We start from the raw sequence: 13,902 nt of genomic DNA, 5'->3' as shown, positions 1-13,902 counted from the left end.
AGTGTAGCTAGGGGTGGAGGTAGGTTACTCATTACCCCACTCCACAATGTCATCACATGGTCTGTGGCCAGTCCCGAACAGCTTCTTTCAGAGGCTAAGCTCCAAGGTCTTTAGATGCTCCTCTAAAGAGCCCAGGCTTCTCAATTCCAGGGTGCCCCTTTCTGCAGCTGGTCACACCTGCTCTCTGGCTTTCTCCAGAAAGCGATGCCCAAACCCCTGACTGACCTTGAGGCAGCTGAGTGAAATGTTCTAGAAGAGCTTCCTGCAGACTTCATTGTCCTTCCATTTTCTAACACGGTTAGGCCTTGATGATGGGTATGTGGATTACCCAATGTGTGGATCACCCATGGAAAATCTGGAAGGCCAGGAGGCCTTCCCACACACTCTGGGGTTGAAGTGGGGTGTGAGGGGGATGGGCGGGGAAAGTGTCTACCCTCAACTACCAGTGCACATGCGGAAAATGCAAGTGGACCTTAATAGTAGCCTAAATAAAATGCTAGGAGGAGATATAATCAACGGTGGGGGGGGGGGGGAGAAATCTGTGTATTCCCTCAGTGGAAAAAAAGTTTTTTTGAATGATTTGGTTTTGAACTTCCCTTTTGAAGATTTTTTGGATTTTCACTTGAATCTGGACGGAGAATCATAGGATGGTGGGAAACCTCTGATCCAACACTATCAAGAAGAAACAGTTGATTGGCTTATTAATATAATTGGTAGATGTGAGAATCACTTAAAATAGGTATCTTAAACATCTTACATATTTTATCTGAAGACATAAAAAAGTTCACTCGATTGCCAAATTATTTTTATTTTTATTTATTTATTTATTTATTTTTTTGAGACTGAGTCTCACTCTGTTGCCCAGGCTGCAGTGCAGTGGCGTGATCTCGGCTCACCACAACCTCTGCCTCTCGGGTTCAAGCGATTCTCCTGCCTCAGCCTCCTGAGTAGCTGGGACTACAGGCGCCCGCCACCACGCCCAGCTAATTTTTGTATTTTTATTAGAGATGGGGTTTCACTATGTTGCCCAGGCTGGTCTCAAACTCCTGACCTCGAGATCCACTCGCCGTGGCCTCCCAAAGTGCTGGGATTACAGGCATGAGCCACTGTGCCTGGCCGACAAACTTTTGATGTAGGTCCAAGCTGTGCTTTTCTGTGACCTATATGTTTTGTCTGGTGGGAGTTCTACACTTACGTTTTCTTGGTTTGCACTTTAATCATAACAATAATAACAACTGGCATAAAAGTTTTGGAACAAGCAGAAGTGACCCTGGGTAAGCAGACTGCTCAGCTGGTAGGGGCAAAAGTGCTGGGGGAGAATTAGAAAAAGGCCTCCACACGGTGGGCTTTCCCGGTGCCCTGGATATGGGTCAGCAAATGTTTTAGAGGAAGTGGTTAACCTGGAGAGAGATTCAAAGGAGGCTGGATAAGAGAATGTCTATTTTTGTCCTTCCCTATCACCTCACATGTACCTATTCTCCCCAAAGAGAAGGAAGACCTTACGTTTTCAATGTGGTGTTCTTTTTTAAGCTTAAGTAACTGGCTGCCAATGAAAACCTTCCCTTCCAGTCACAGGCATGTGGACAGAACCCACCAGCCTCCTCAGACACTGGTTGTCCTACTACAGGCAATCCCAGCTGGTGGCTCTCAAATTCATGTGGGTCCGGAAGTTGTTCCTCTGGATTCAGGTTGTTAAAGGGACTAATGAGATCTGCTTCCATTTATATTTTTAAAAACTCAATAACCACAAATAAAAGAACAAAAAGTTTGAGAGTGTCCTTGTAAGTATCTGATGAGTGGCTGGCGGTATTCTGGAGGGGGGACAGGTTGAGTGTGTTCAAGACTGCTGCAGCCAGCCTGTTTGCACCCAGCTCAACACCACCAGCCACTAGAGGGCATGGGAGGGAGGCTTGTACTACTTTGTGACTACTTTTTTTTTTTTTTAACTTAACTATGAAAATCTTCAAACACACAAAAATGTAGAGGGAAAAGTTTAAGAAGCCCCATATATCTATCATGAAAGTTTAATAGTTACTAACATTTGGCCATATTTTCTTTATTTTCGTATGTGGAGTATTTTAAGATAAATCCCAAGATGTTGTGACACTTTACCCCTGAATACTTCAGTATGCACTGCATAGGAATAAGAACTTCTTCCTGTATAACTATAATACCATTATCACTCCTAACAAAATTAACAGTAATTCTTTAATATTACCTAACGCCCTGTCCATATTCACATTTCCCTGTTCCCAAGAAATGATTCTTGCCGTTTATTCCTTTGAACAAGGATCTAATCAAGCCCCATACATTGAGAAGAAAGTTGCAGTTTGTTTTATTTTTTTTGTTGTTGTTGTTATTTTATTACATTTTATTTGCAGCTTGTTTTACAGTGGTCATATAGTATTATGTAATTCCATAATGAAGCATTGTTTAAAGATAGAGTGCTTATGGAACACTCATGTTAACATGCAATAAGCTAATGACTGAACATAAATGATAAAAATTCTGCAAATTAGCCTAATGATACTCTTTACTCAGATCCTTGTCATATTATTTGATTAAAATTCTTCCACAGTTGGAACCAAGATTCCTTCATACTTTGAAAAGTAACGTTAAAAATTGATAGTGGGCCGGGCGCGGTGGCTCAAGCCTGTAATCCCAGCACTTTGGGAGGCCGAGACGGGCGGATCACGAGGTCAGGAGATCGAGACCATCCTGGCTAACACGGTGAAACCCCCGTCTCTACTAAAAAAATACAAAAATCTAGCCGGGCGAGGTGGCGGGCGCCTGTAGTCCCAGCTACTCGGGAGGCTGAGGCAGGAGAATGGCGTAAACCCGGGAGGCGGAGCTTGCAGTGAGCTGAGATCCGGCCACTGCAGTCCAGCCTGGGCAACAGAGCAAGACTCCGTCTCAAAAAAAAAAAAAAAAAAAAAAATTGATAGTGGGCCAGGCACGGTGGCTCACGCCTGTAATCCCAGCACTTTGGGAGGCCATGGGGGGCAGATCATGTGAAGTCAGGAGTTTGAGACCAGCCTGGCCAATATGGTGAAACCCTATCTCTACTAAAAATACAAAAATTATCCAGGCATGAAAACACATGTCTGTAATTCCAGCTACTCGGGAGGCTGAGGCAGGAGAACCGCTTGAACCCGGGAAGTGGAGGTTGCAGTGAGCTGAGATGGCACCACTGCACTCCAGCTGGGTGACACAGCCAGACTCCGTCTCAAAAAAAAAAAAAAAAAAAAAAAAGTTGATAGTGACAATTATATATAATCTGACTTTTCATTTGATGAAAATCCTTGTCACATCATATGTTTTCTTTTCTAGGACCTGCTTGCAAATAGCAACCTAAAACCTTCTCCCTTTTTCTTGCCATTTAGGAACAAAACACTAACATTTATCAAAATAACTCAGGGGAAATCTTAAGAATTCCAATAGCAGATAATGAAAAAAGTTTGCCTATTTTTGATGCCATTGTTCATCACATAGTTAAATTTCAGTCTATGTCTTAATATTCATGTGGTCTCCCAACAAAACACAATGTTACTTCAAAATTTATTCATAGACAAATTATTTTTATTTTATGTATGTATGTATTAATTTTTGAGACGGAGTCTTACTCTGTCACCCAGGCTGGAGTGCAGTGGCACGATCTCTGCTCACTGCAAGCTCCATCTCCCGGGTTCACGCCATTCTCCTGCCTCAGCCTCCCAAGTAGCTGGGACTACAGGCGCTTGCCATCACGCCCGGCTAAATTTTTTGTATATGTAGTAGAGACAGGGTTTCACCATGTTAGCCAGGATGGTCTCGATCTCCTGACCTCATGATCCACCCGCCTCAGCCTCCCAAAGTGCTGGGATTACAGGCGTGAGCCACCGCGCCCAGCCGACAAATTATTTTTAGACAATTATTTTGATTTATTACCTTGACTCATTTGTTAAAAGGGGAAATTGACATCTGTTTCCCTTTACAAATATTATTACATATTGCATCAAATTGGCATTATAATATTAAGGTGCTAAAGACAAAAACAAAAATTATTTCTTTATCGTATTCAAGGTAAAAATAATAATTTAAGTTTCTAAAAATGTGCAAGTTTTTATGTAACTGTAAAAGCTGTTCACAAGCCAATAGAGGTTGGGAAGTGTTTTCTTTAACATTTTATTGTATTGCATTCCAGTTACAATTCCCTTGTTGGAACAAACACAATATTCTTAAAGCTCTGCAGTAAAACTTGGAAGTTTTCCAGCTCAGTCTCCCATCTCAGCTAGGATTTGATTCAGGGAAAATTACATTCCAGTAACAAGTTGTTTCTCTCTGTGTGAACTGAGCACTGCTGCTAACTGCTTCGAAGCCACTTCTGGCACCTGGTCAGGGCCATAGGCAAATCCAGGGCAAAGGGGGATACAGTTAAAGTTAGCCTCTCCTTAGTAGAAAAGAAATCAAACCACTAGGAAAAAAAAAAAAAAAAAAAAAAAAAAGGCTCCAAACTGCAAAAGGAACACGGGAAATGTGTACTTTATCCAAATAAGCCAGCCCAATAATATTGCTATGGACAGAAAAGACTTTGTCATCAAGAAACTCTTTTATTAACATTTGAATGACCCTTTACAGTTTACAAAGTGCTTTCACTCATATTATCTCACTTGATCTGGATCAGTGATTGAGGTACATTATGTTTTGTTTCAGACTGGGCATCATATGGCTGCCTAGAACTGGAAGCCAGAGTTCCTTCCACATGCTGTCAACATTATAGATCCTTCTGTGTTCTCGGAACAGCCCCCAAATACTCTATCACTGTACTTATCACAAAGTGATGTAAATGCACATGCTTTTGCTATTGCTTCTTCCTCCCACTTTGCTGTTCCCCCGCCTCCAGTAGTTTGTGAAATCCTTAAGTGGAGGAAGCAGGTCTTTTACTTCTGTGTCCCCATCTTCTGGGCACACAGTAGGTACTTTACAAATGCGCTTAACAGATGGGTGCATAGGGACACCGACATAGAGAGCTTATCTAGGACAGAGGCAGAGTGAAGAGGTGAGTGAACACTGAGGCAATTATGATACATCTATATCATTCATTATAAATTCTTTGAGGCACTACGGTGCTCATGTCTCATTTCAGTTTGTGTAACTCAAGATATGTCACTCACACAGTAGTCAAAAACCTAAGAATGCATTCCTTTGCTCATCAAGTATGTACTGAACGACTCCATGTGTAATAATTATAAAGGAGATGGGTCAGGGCTGTGGTTACCCATAAGCCTGCCAGCTAGATAAGACTCTTGTTGTCTTGAAATTATTAATGATTTTTTAATAAAGGTCTCCAAATTTAATTTTGCCCTTATGTAGCTGCAAGTTATCTAGCTGGTCCTGATGGCACCCATAATTGGGAAGTTCAGGGTTGTTACTGACCAAACCTGAGCGCAATGGAATGTGCTCTCTCTCCTCCTCCTCCTCCTCTTTTCCTTCTTCTCTCAATCTCTCTTCTCTTCCTCCCCTTCTCCCTCTCTTTTTTTTCCACCTCTTAGCTCTGCCTTCTTCTGTGTGGTGGTTGACTCTTAATCACCTCTTTTAGTGTGATCATATCCCTCCCTGCAACTAGAAAAGATGGCTGATGGAAGTTCAGGCTGACATGTCCCTAGTTTAGCACTCCCAACACCCATATACTAATTCCAGAGGAAGACCTTGTGGCAGAGCCTGGTGAGCTAGTCACCAAACCCGCTTCTTCATTCTGCTGAACTCACAACTAGAGTTCAGCCTCCCTTTCCTTGGCAGTAGCCATGTGACCAAGTTTGGCCAATAGAATATGAGCAGATGTGAAAGCCTCTATTCCAGTTTGGCCCATTAAAAACCTTCCAAAAGTGATTCTCTGTCCTCTTTCCCCATCATGCTGGATTCTGATACCCAAGAAGAGACGGTAGTCACAAGATGAAAGGGGCCTGAGTCCCTGAATGACCATATGGAAGGCCATATTGGACTTATGTGAATTACAAATATACTTCTATTTGTTAAACCACTGAGATTTGAAGTTTATCTTTGCAGATGTTGGAGTAACTGATCTGTAACCAACATACACCTTGATTCCCCCTACTTGGGATGCCTACCACCCTTGGACCAGTTACTATTGCTGGGGAATGAGGTGCTAAGAGTGACCTAGCCTGGATCATGTGCCCCTCTGGGAACTTGGGGCACCAGATCACAGCCCCACTAGGACCACATGAAGTGAAAAGGGGGTGTTGTTGCTATAAAAAGGTGGATGGGGGCCGGGCATGGTGGCTCATGCCTGTAATCCCAGCACTTTGGGAGGCCGAGGCGGGTGGATCACGAGGTCAGGAGATCGAGACCATCTTGGCTAAAACGGTGAAACCCCGTCTCTACTAAAAATGCAAAAAATTAGCCGGGCGAGGTGGCGGGCGCCTGTAGTCCCAGCTACTTGGGAGGCTGAGGCATGAGAATGGCGTGAACCCGGGAGGCGGAGCTTGCAGTGAGCCGAGATCGCGCCACTGCACTCCAGCCTGGGCGACTGAGCCAGACTCTGTCTCAAAAAAAAAAAAAAAAAAAAAGAAGATGGATGGGAAAATATATGAGATGCCCCCGCCAATCCCAAAATCAGCTCCCAAAGCTCTGAATAAGAGAGCAACCTGAAATCTCAAAGGGTCAAAAGATGGACTCTTTGAAAATCTTAATAGCTTAATATTAAAATGGTTTTCCTTATCACTGACTGCTGTAATATCATCTCAGTTCTTCCAAAGACCTTAAAAATTACCTTTAATCTCATATCAAAGTAATTTGCAGAAGCGTCCATCCTACCTTTATTCTTGCTTCAAAGACAACAAATAAGGTTCCAACTGAAGGTCTCATGGGTGGGAAAATGAGAAAGTTTCTTTGTCTAGCCGTCTGTTGCCATATCAACCTTCTGCCCAGTTGTAGATACATACAGGAAGAAATGACAGCCATTCATTGTCCCTACTATGAAGTCAGCTCACTATTGTTGCTTTCTGAGAAACTTTTCATTTGTTTGTTTGTTTTCTTCTCTGCCACTCCGTCTTGTCTTTAAAGGCTTCCTGTTTTTGTTGTTGTTTGGTGGGTTGGTTGGTTTTTGGTTTTTTTACTCATGAGCAGATTTTGCTCTTACTCAGGGGAACAAAAGGAAATTAACAGTCTAGATAAAATTGTTTGAATTTTGAGGCTATTGAACATTCCGGATTATAGTTCTGATGAAATTATTCTGCCACTTACATCTTTGCAAATCATTCACTCTCTTGAGGCTCCTGTTCCTTATCTATTAGAGAAGCATAGATATCTTTCTACCGCCCAGGCTTGTGGTGAGGTTTAAATAAGATCAAATGCTTTCCACTATAAAAGAACTTTCAAGTTTAAGATCTTACAGTTGTCTGTGACAGTCTTCTCTTCAATTAGTATGGGTAACCGAAAGTCAATTGAACACACTGAAGAGCACTTTTCACCTTCCTTCCTCTGGAGTGTCCAGACCCGGCTCTTTAATCATTGCCCTTAAGCCCAATTTCCCTCATCTTTTAGATCTGTGGTTCTCAAGCTTGGTTGCACATTAGATTATCTGGTGCCCAGGCCACATCTCAGACCAATTAAATCAGAAACTTGGGACGGGACCCAGGCATCAGTTTTTCTAAAGTTTTCTAGGTGATTCCATTGTGCAGCCAAGGCTGAAAACCATGGTTTTAGATGATTCTCTCTAGAGAAATCAGGAAATTCTCTGTTGGCACAACTGAATCTATCTAACTGTAACACATGCACGAATGATTTCATTTCAATAGATTAATGCACTTTGGACCTATTACAATGGCCTTATGTGATCTTATGTTAGAGACAGATGGTTGCAAAGATGTTTATCACATAGATGTTTATCAGCTATGATCGATGTTTATCATCTTAGCAGCATTCAGGAAATGCTTGAAGATAAGAGTATCTTTTTTTTTTTTTTTTTTTTTTTTGAGACACAGTCTCGCTCTATTGCCCAGCCTGGAGTGGAGTGCAGTGGCACGATCTTGGCTCACTGTAACCTCTGACTTCTGGGTTCAAGTGATTCTCCTGCCTCAGCCTCCCAAATAGCTGGGGTTGCAGGCATATGCCACCATGCCCGGCTAATATTTTATTTTTAGTAGAAACAGGGTTTCACCATATTGGCCAGGCTGGTCTTGAACTCCTGACCTCAAGTGATACACCCACCTCAGTCTCCCAAAATGCTGGAATTACAGGCATGAGCCACCGCACCCAGCTGAGATGTATCTTGTCAAGAGTGCTGCAAATGCCATTTTATAGCAACTAGAAAATGGAGAGGGTGATACGATCTGAGCTTTTTCTTATAAACCTGCAAGAATACAGTTACATAGGATGAAAATTATCTGGTGTCTTTTATGGACACTATTCATAAGGGGTGTATGTGTATGTGTGTGTGAGAGAGAGAGAGAGAAGAGAGAGAGAGACAGAGAAAGAGAAAGAGAAAGAGAAAGAAAGAGAAAGAGAGAGAAAGAGAAAGAGAAAGAGAAAGTTGTAATCCAGCAGGTAGAAATAGCTGTCTGGGAATGGGTTGTAGGGAACTCTTTCTTTCCTTCTTCTTGTGCCAAGTGGTAGAACTGGGAGGGAGGCAGCTGGAGCTAGTAAAGGTGAGTGGGAGGGTGTAGGTGCTGCCCTTGTCCTCAGAACTGGTAAAAGTGACAGCTTAAAGCCATCTTCAGATGCGAGCCAGTCCTGGGAATCAAGTTTGTTCTTATTTGCAGAGGTTCCGTGAAGGCCCCCTGGTGGTCATGGGCGGCTCAGCCAGAGAGTCCATTGTGCTGGCTGTGGGATCCCGGGGGATCAGCTCCTGTACCAGAGCAGAGTGGGCTCTGAGTACACCATTCTTCTCCAGCTGGAAGCAGCCTCCCTTTGCAGGTTTGCCCAGGATACCCTCTGGCAGGACAAGAGACCTGCAGCATCACATCCTCTCCCAGCTGCAGACACGGAGCACCTGTTGTGACATCTACAAACAGTGTGACCTTGGCACAGCTATTTAACTTTGCTGAGTCTCAGTTTTCTCATTTGAGTAACAATATTTGCATGACACTGTGGTTGTGGAAATTAACTGAAATCAAGGCATATAAAGCTCCTGAAACCAGAAGGGAGTTCAAAGGCTCCTTGCTGTGTTATGTGTGTGCTCTTATTTTCCACCTGCTCACTTGCCTCTGGGTCCTCAGTGACCTGTCCCCATGGTGTAGCCTCTGTTTCCTGAGGTTCAGCTTGGATGCCTCCCACCTAACACCACATCACATTGCTTTCCTTCAATTCATTTTCTCATTTGATCTCCACACTAACTCTGGGAGGCAGACGAAGAAGCAACATCCTTTCCAGTGTAGCCAGGAGCTAAGCAATTTGCCCACCATCAAACAGCAAATCACTGGCAACAATAGCAAGAAAATGACCCACCATTTTGGGACACTTACTATGTGAGTAAGGCACATGCTGAGCATGGTGCATGCATTATCTCATTTTATCCTCACAAACAACATGATGAGGCAGGTATTTTTATCCCCATTCTACAGGTACGGAAGCAGAGATTTAGATGGTTGACTTTTTCCAAGGTTGTAAAGAGAGTAGCAGGCATAGCCAGAACTTGAACTGATTTCTCATCAGCTGCCTCTCTGGCAGTAACTTGAACCTAGTTCTCTTGGTTCCTGAAAAACTGCTTCTTTTGCAACGTGATGCTGCTCTAGGAACAACTTAGCAAATCCACAGCTACCGAAAGCACAGTACTTGATTTCTCTTCTCTTTGCCTGGAGATGCTTTTGTTTAGGATAACTTACTGTCTAACGCTGAATAGCCAAAACTGTGTGCCTCTCATGACTTGGAATTTTGATGGCCATAATCAGCTGGTCTCAGAAAAATATCAATCCCAGCTTTGTTCTCACAGGAGAGCTCCAAAAGAGAAGTATAATTCATTTTTTCTTCCTCTTTTCTATTTCCATAGGTGTCATGCTCTGTTATTCTGTTGGCTGTCATTTTTTATTTTTATGGACTGATTGATATAGACAAACCACTACTACCAACCCAGACAGCCTGAGAATGGATAACACATGTGGCTTCACTGCCTCTTGAGATATTTCAGGTCCATTTACCCTGAATGGCTAAGACATCTAAGAAAGAACACACATTTCTTTAGCTGAGGATGCTAAGTTGACCCACATAGGAAGCAGATGTTTCCTTCTGGCCATTTGGCCACTCCATGTGACTTGGGCTTTTCACACATGGTGGCTGAGTTCTGAAGGACAGAGAGTGTTCCAAGAGCAAACAGTCTAGGCAGAAGCTATAGGCTTGTTAAAAGCTAGCTATGGACGTTTTAAGACATCATTTTTGCTTTGTCCTATTGATCAAGCAAGTCACTATAGTCAGCCTACTTTTTTGGGAGGGGAATCAGACTCCAGCAGGGAACTGGGGTAGTTGATCCCTCAGCAATATTGGTTTTTTTCTCTTTGCTAGTTTGGTAGGATAAAAATGTTATTTTAATTACATTTATTTCATTACAAGAAAGATTGAACATGAAAAGGGACATGTATTAGCAATGTGCATTATCACGTAAATTACCTAGTCAAACATTTTGGCTATCTCTTTCTCTAATTTGTCTTAGGAACTGTCGTGTTGCTATGTAGGAGCACCAGACGCTGGGTAATTTACAAAGATAAAAGGTTTATTTGGCTCATGATTCTGATGACTAGAAAGTTCAAGACCTGGCATCAGCATCTAGTGAGGGGCTCAGGTTGTTTCCTCTCCTGATGGAAGGCAAAGGGGAGCCTGTGTGTGCAGAAATCACGTGCAAGACAGAAAGCTAGAGAAGGGAGGACAGAGGCCAGGCTCTTTCTAACAACTAGCTTTCTCAGGAACTCAAAGAGTGAGAACTGACTCACTCCCAAGGGAGGACATTAATCTCTTCATGAGGGGTCAACCTGTGTGACCCAAACATCTCCCATTGGACCCCACCTTTAGCTTTGGAGATCAAATTTCAACATGAGGGTTGGAGTAAACAAACATCCAAACTATAGCAGACTGCAAATATTAAAAACATTAAATTTTGGTCTATTATATATATTGCGACCTTTTTTTCCAGTTTCAATTTACCTTTTAATTAAAAAAATTTTTTTTCTTTTTAAATCAAAACAGGAATCCTTCTTGCTCTGTTACCCAGGCTGGAGAACAGTGCATGTGATCCTACCTCACTGTGGCCTCAAACTCCTGGGTTCAAGTGACCATGCAGCCTCAGCCTCCTAAGTAGCTGGGACTACAGGCATGCACCACCACACCCAGTTAATTTTCTAAAAATTTTAAACTTTTGGTAGAGACAGGGTCTTACTATGTTGTCCTGCCTTGGCCTCCCAAAGCACTGGGTCCTTTTAATATTTTACAGTGCTTTTTAAAAACTATCAATTATAGGCTGGTGTGGTGGGTCACACCCATAATCTCAGAACTTTGGGAGGCTGAGGCAGGTGGGTCACTTGAGGTCAGGAGTTTGAGTGAGACCAGCCTGGCCAACATGGTGAAAAACCATCTGTACTAAAAAAAAAAAGTAAAAAGTGAGCCAGGCATGGTGGCACACACCTTTAATCCCAGCTACTTGGGAGGCTGAGGCAGGAGAATTGCATGAACCCCAGAGGCAGAGGTTGCAGTGAGCCAAGATTGGGCCACTGAACTCCAGCCTGGGTGACAGAGGGAGACTCTGTCTCAAAAAAAAAAAAAAAAAAAAAAATCAATTATTCCATTAGATTCCAGTTTCAAATTTTTTTTTTCCCCCTCAGCTTCAATAATGTATAGTTCATAAAAATTGTATATATTTATAGTACAGGATAAGATGTTTTAATATATGTTTAATTGTGAAATGATTAAATTAAGCCAATTAGCATATTAATCACCTGACATACTTATTTTTTGTATGTGGTGAGAACATTTAAGATCTACTCTCTTAGCAGTTTTCGAGTATACCTTGAATTATTAACTACAGTCACCATGCCATACAATAGATCTCCAGAACTTATTCATTCTGAAACTTTATATCTTCTCTATTAGTCTGTTTTCATGCTGCTGATAAAGACATACCTGAGACTGGGAATAAAAAGAGGTGTAATTGGACTTACAGTTCCACATGGCTGGGGAGGCCTCAGAATCATGGCAGGAGTTGAAAGGCACTTATTACATGGCAGCAGCAAGAGAAAATGAGGAAGAAGCAAAAGCAGAAACCCCTGATAAAACCAACAGATCTCGTGAGACTTATTTACTATCATGAAAATAGCATGGGAAAGACTGGCCCCCATGATTCAATTACCTCCCCCTGGGTCCCTCCCACAACATGTGGGAATTCTGGAAGATACAATTCAAGTTGAGATTTGGGTGGGGACACAGCCAAACCATATCACCCTCTGATCAACATTTCCCCATCTCCTCCTCCCCTCCCTTCCAATCCCTGGCAACCATTCTCTCCCTCTCTCTCTCTCAGTTCTTTTTAAGATTCTGTATATAAGTGAGATCATGCAGAATTTGTTTTTTTGGGCCTGGTCTATTTCATTTGGTATAATGTCCTCCAGGTTCTGATTTATCCATGTTGTCACAAATGACAGGATTTCCTTCTTTATAATGCTGAATAGTATTCCATTATACATGTATGTATGGGGGTGTGTGTGTGTGTGTCTATATAATGTGATATATATTTGTTTCTTTATTCATTCATCTGTTCGTGGACACATAGGTTGATTTTACATCTTGGCTGATGCAATGAACATTGTAGTACAAACATACTGATTTCATTTTTTTGTAGATGTATATCCAGAACTGGGATTACTGGATCACATAGCAGTTCTATTTTTAATTTTTTGAGGAACCTTCCGACTGTTTGCCATAATGGCTGTACCAATTTATATTCCCACCAACAGTGTACATAGGTTCTCCTTTCTTCACAAAACTTGTTATCTTTGATCTTTTCTGTAGTAGTCATTCTAACAAGTGTTAGGTGACATCTTAGTGTGGTTTTAATTTGCATTCCCCTTATGATTAAAGATACTGAACATATTTTCATACCTCTGTTGGCCATTTTCATATATCTGTTGGTCACATCTGTTGGTATGTCTTCTTTTGAGAAGTGTCTATTTAGGTCTTTGGTACATTATTTATTTATTATTATTATTATAATTTTTTGAGACAGGATCTCACTCTGTTGCCCAGGCTAGAGTGCAGTGGCACGATCATGGCTCATTGCAGCCTTAACCTCCTGGGCTCAAATGATCCTCCCACCTCAGCCTCCCAAGTAGCTGAAACTAGAGGTGTACGCCACCACATTCAGCTAATTTTTCTCTCCATTTGTTAATTGGGTTGATTTCTTTTTACTAAGTTGTTTGAGTTCCTTATATATTTTGGATATTAACCCCTTATTTGATGTATAGTTTGCAAATATTGAGGTCTTTAATCTATTTTTAGTTTATTTTTGTATATGGTATAAGGGCCTAATTTCATTCTTCTGCATGTGGATATCCAGTGTTCCCATCATTTATTGAAGAAATTATTCTTTCTCCATTGTGTGTTTTTGGCACCTTTGTCAAATATCAATTGACCAGAAATGCATGGATTTATGTGTTTAAGTAGACTTCCCATCCTGTACTCAGATACATATTATCTTTATTCCTAACTCATCTATGGTTTAATTTTTAGTAATTAAATCAATAATCATTTAGACTTATTTTGATATATACTGGAAGGTAATACAATTTTTCCCAATGTTTACCCAATTTTCCTCACACCATTTAATAATCTGTGCTTTCCTTACTGATTTAAAATGCAATCTTCATCTTCTACTAAATTGTTACATAAACTTGGACCTGTTTGGATATTTTGAAGCAAGGGGATGAG

The sequence above is a fragment of the Macaca mulatta genome, chromosome 1 (genome assembly GCF_049350105.2).
Source record: "Macaca mulatta isolate MMU2019108-1 chromosome 1, T2T-MMU8v2.0, whole genome shotgun sequence".
Taxonomy (NCBI): Eukaryota; Metazoa; Chordata; class Mammalia; order Primates; family Cercopithecidae; genus Macaca; species Macaca mulatta.
The sequence above is the reverse complement of the archived record's forward strand: the minus strand, read 5'-3'. Positions refer to the sequence as shown.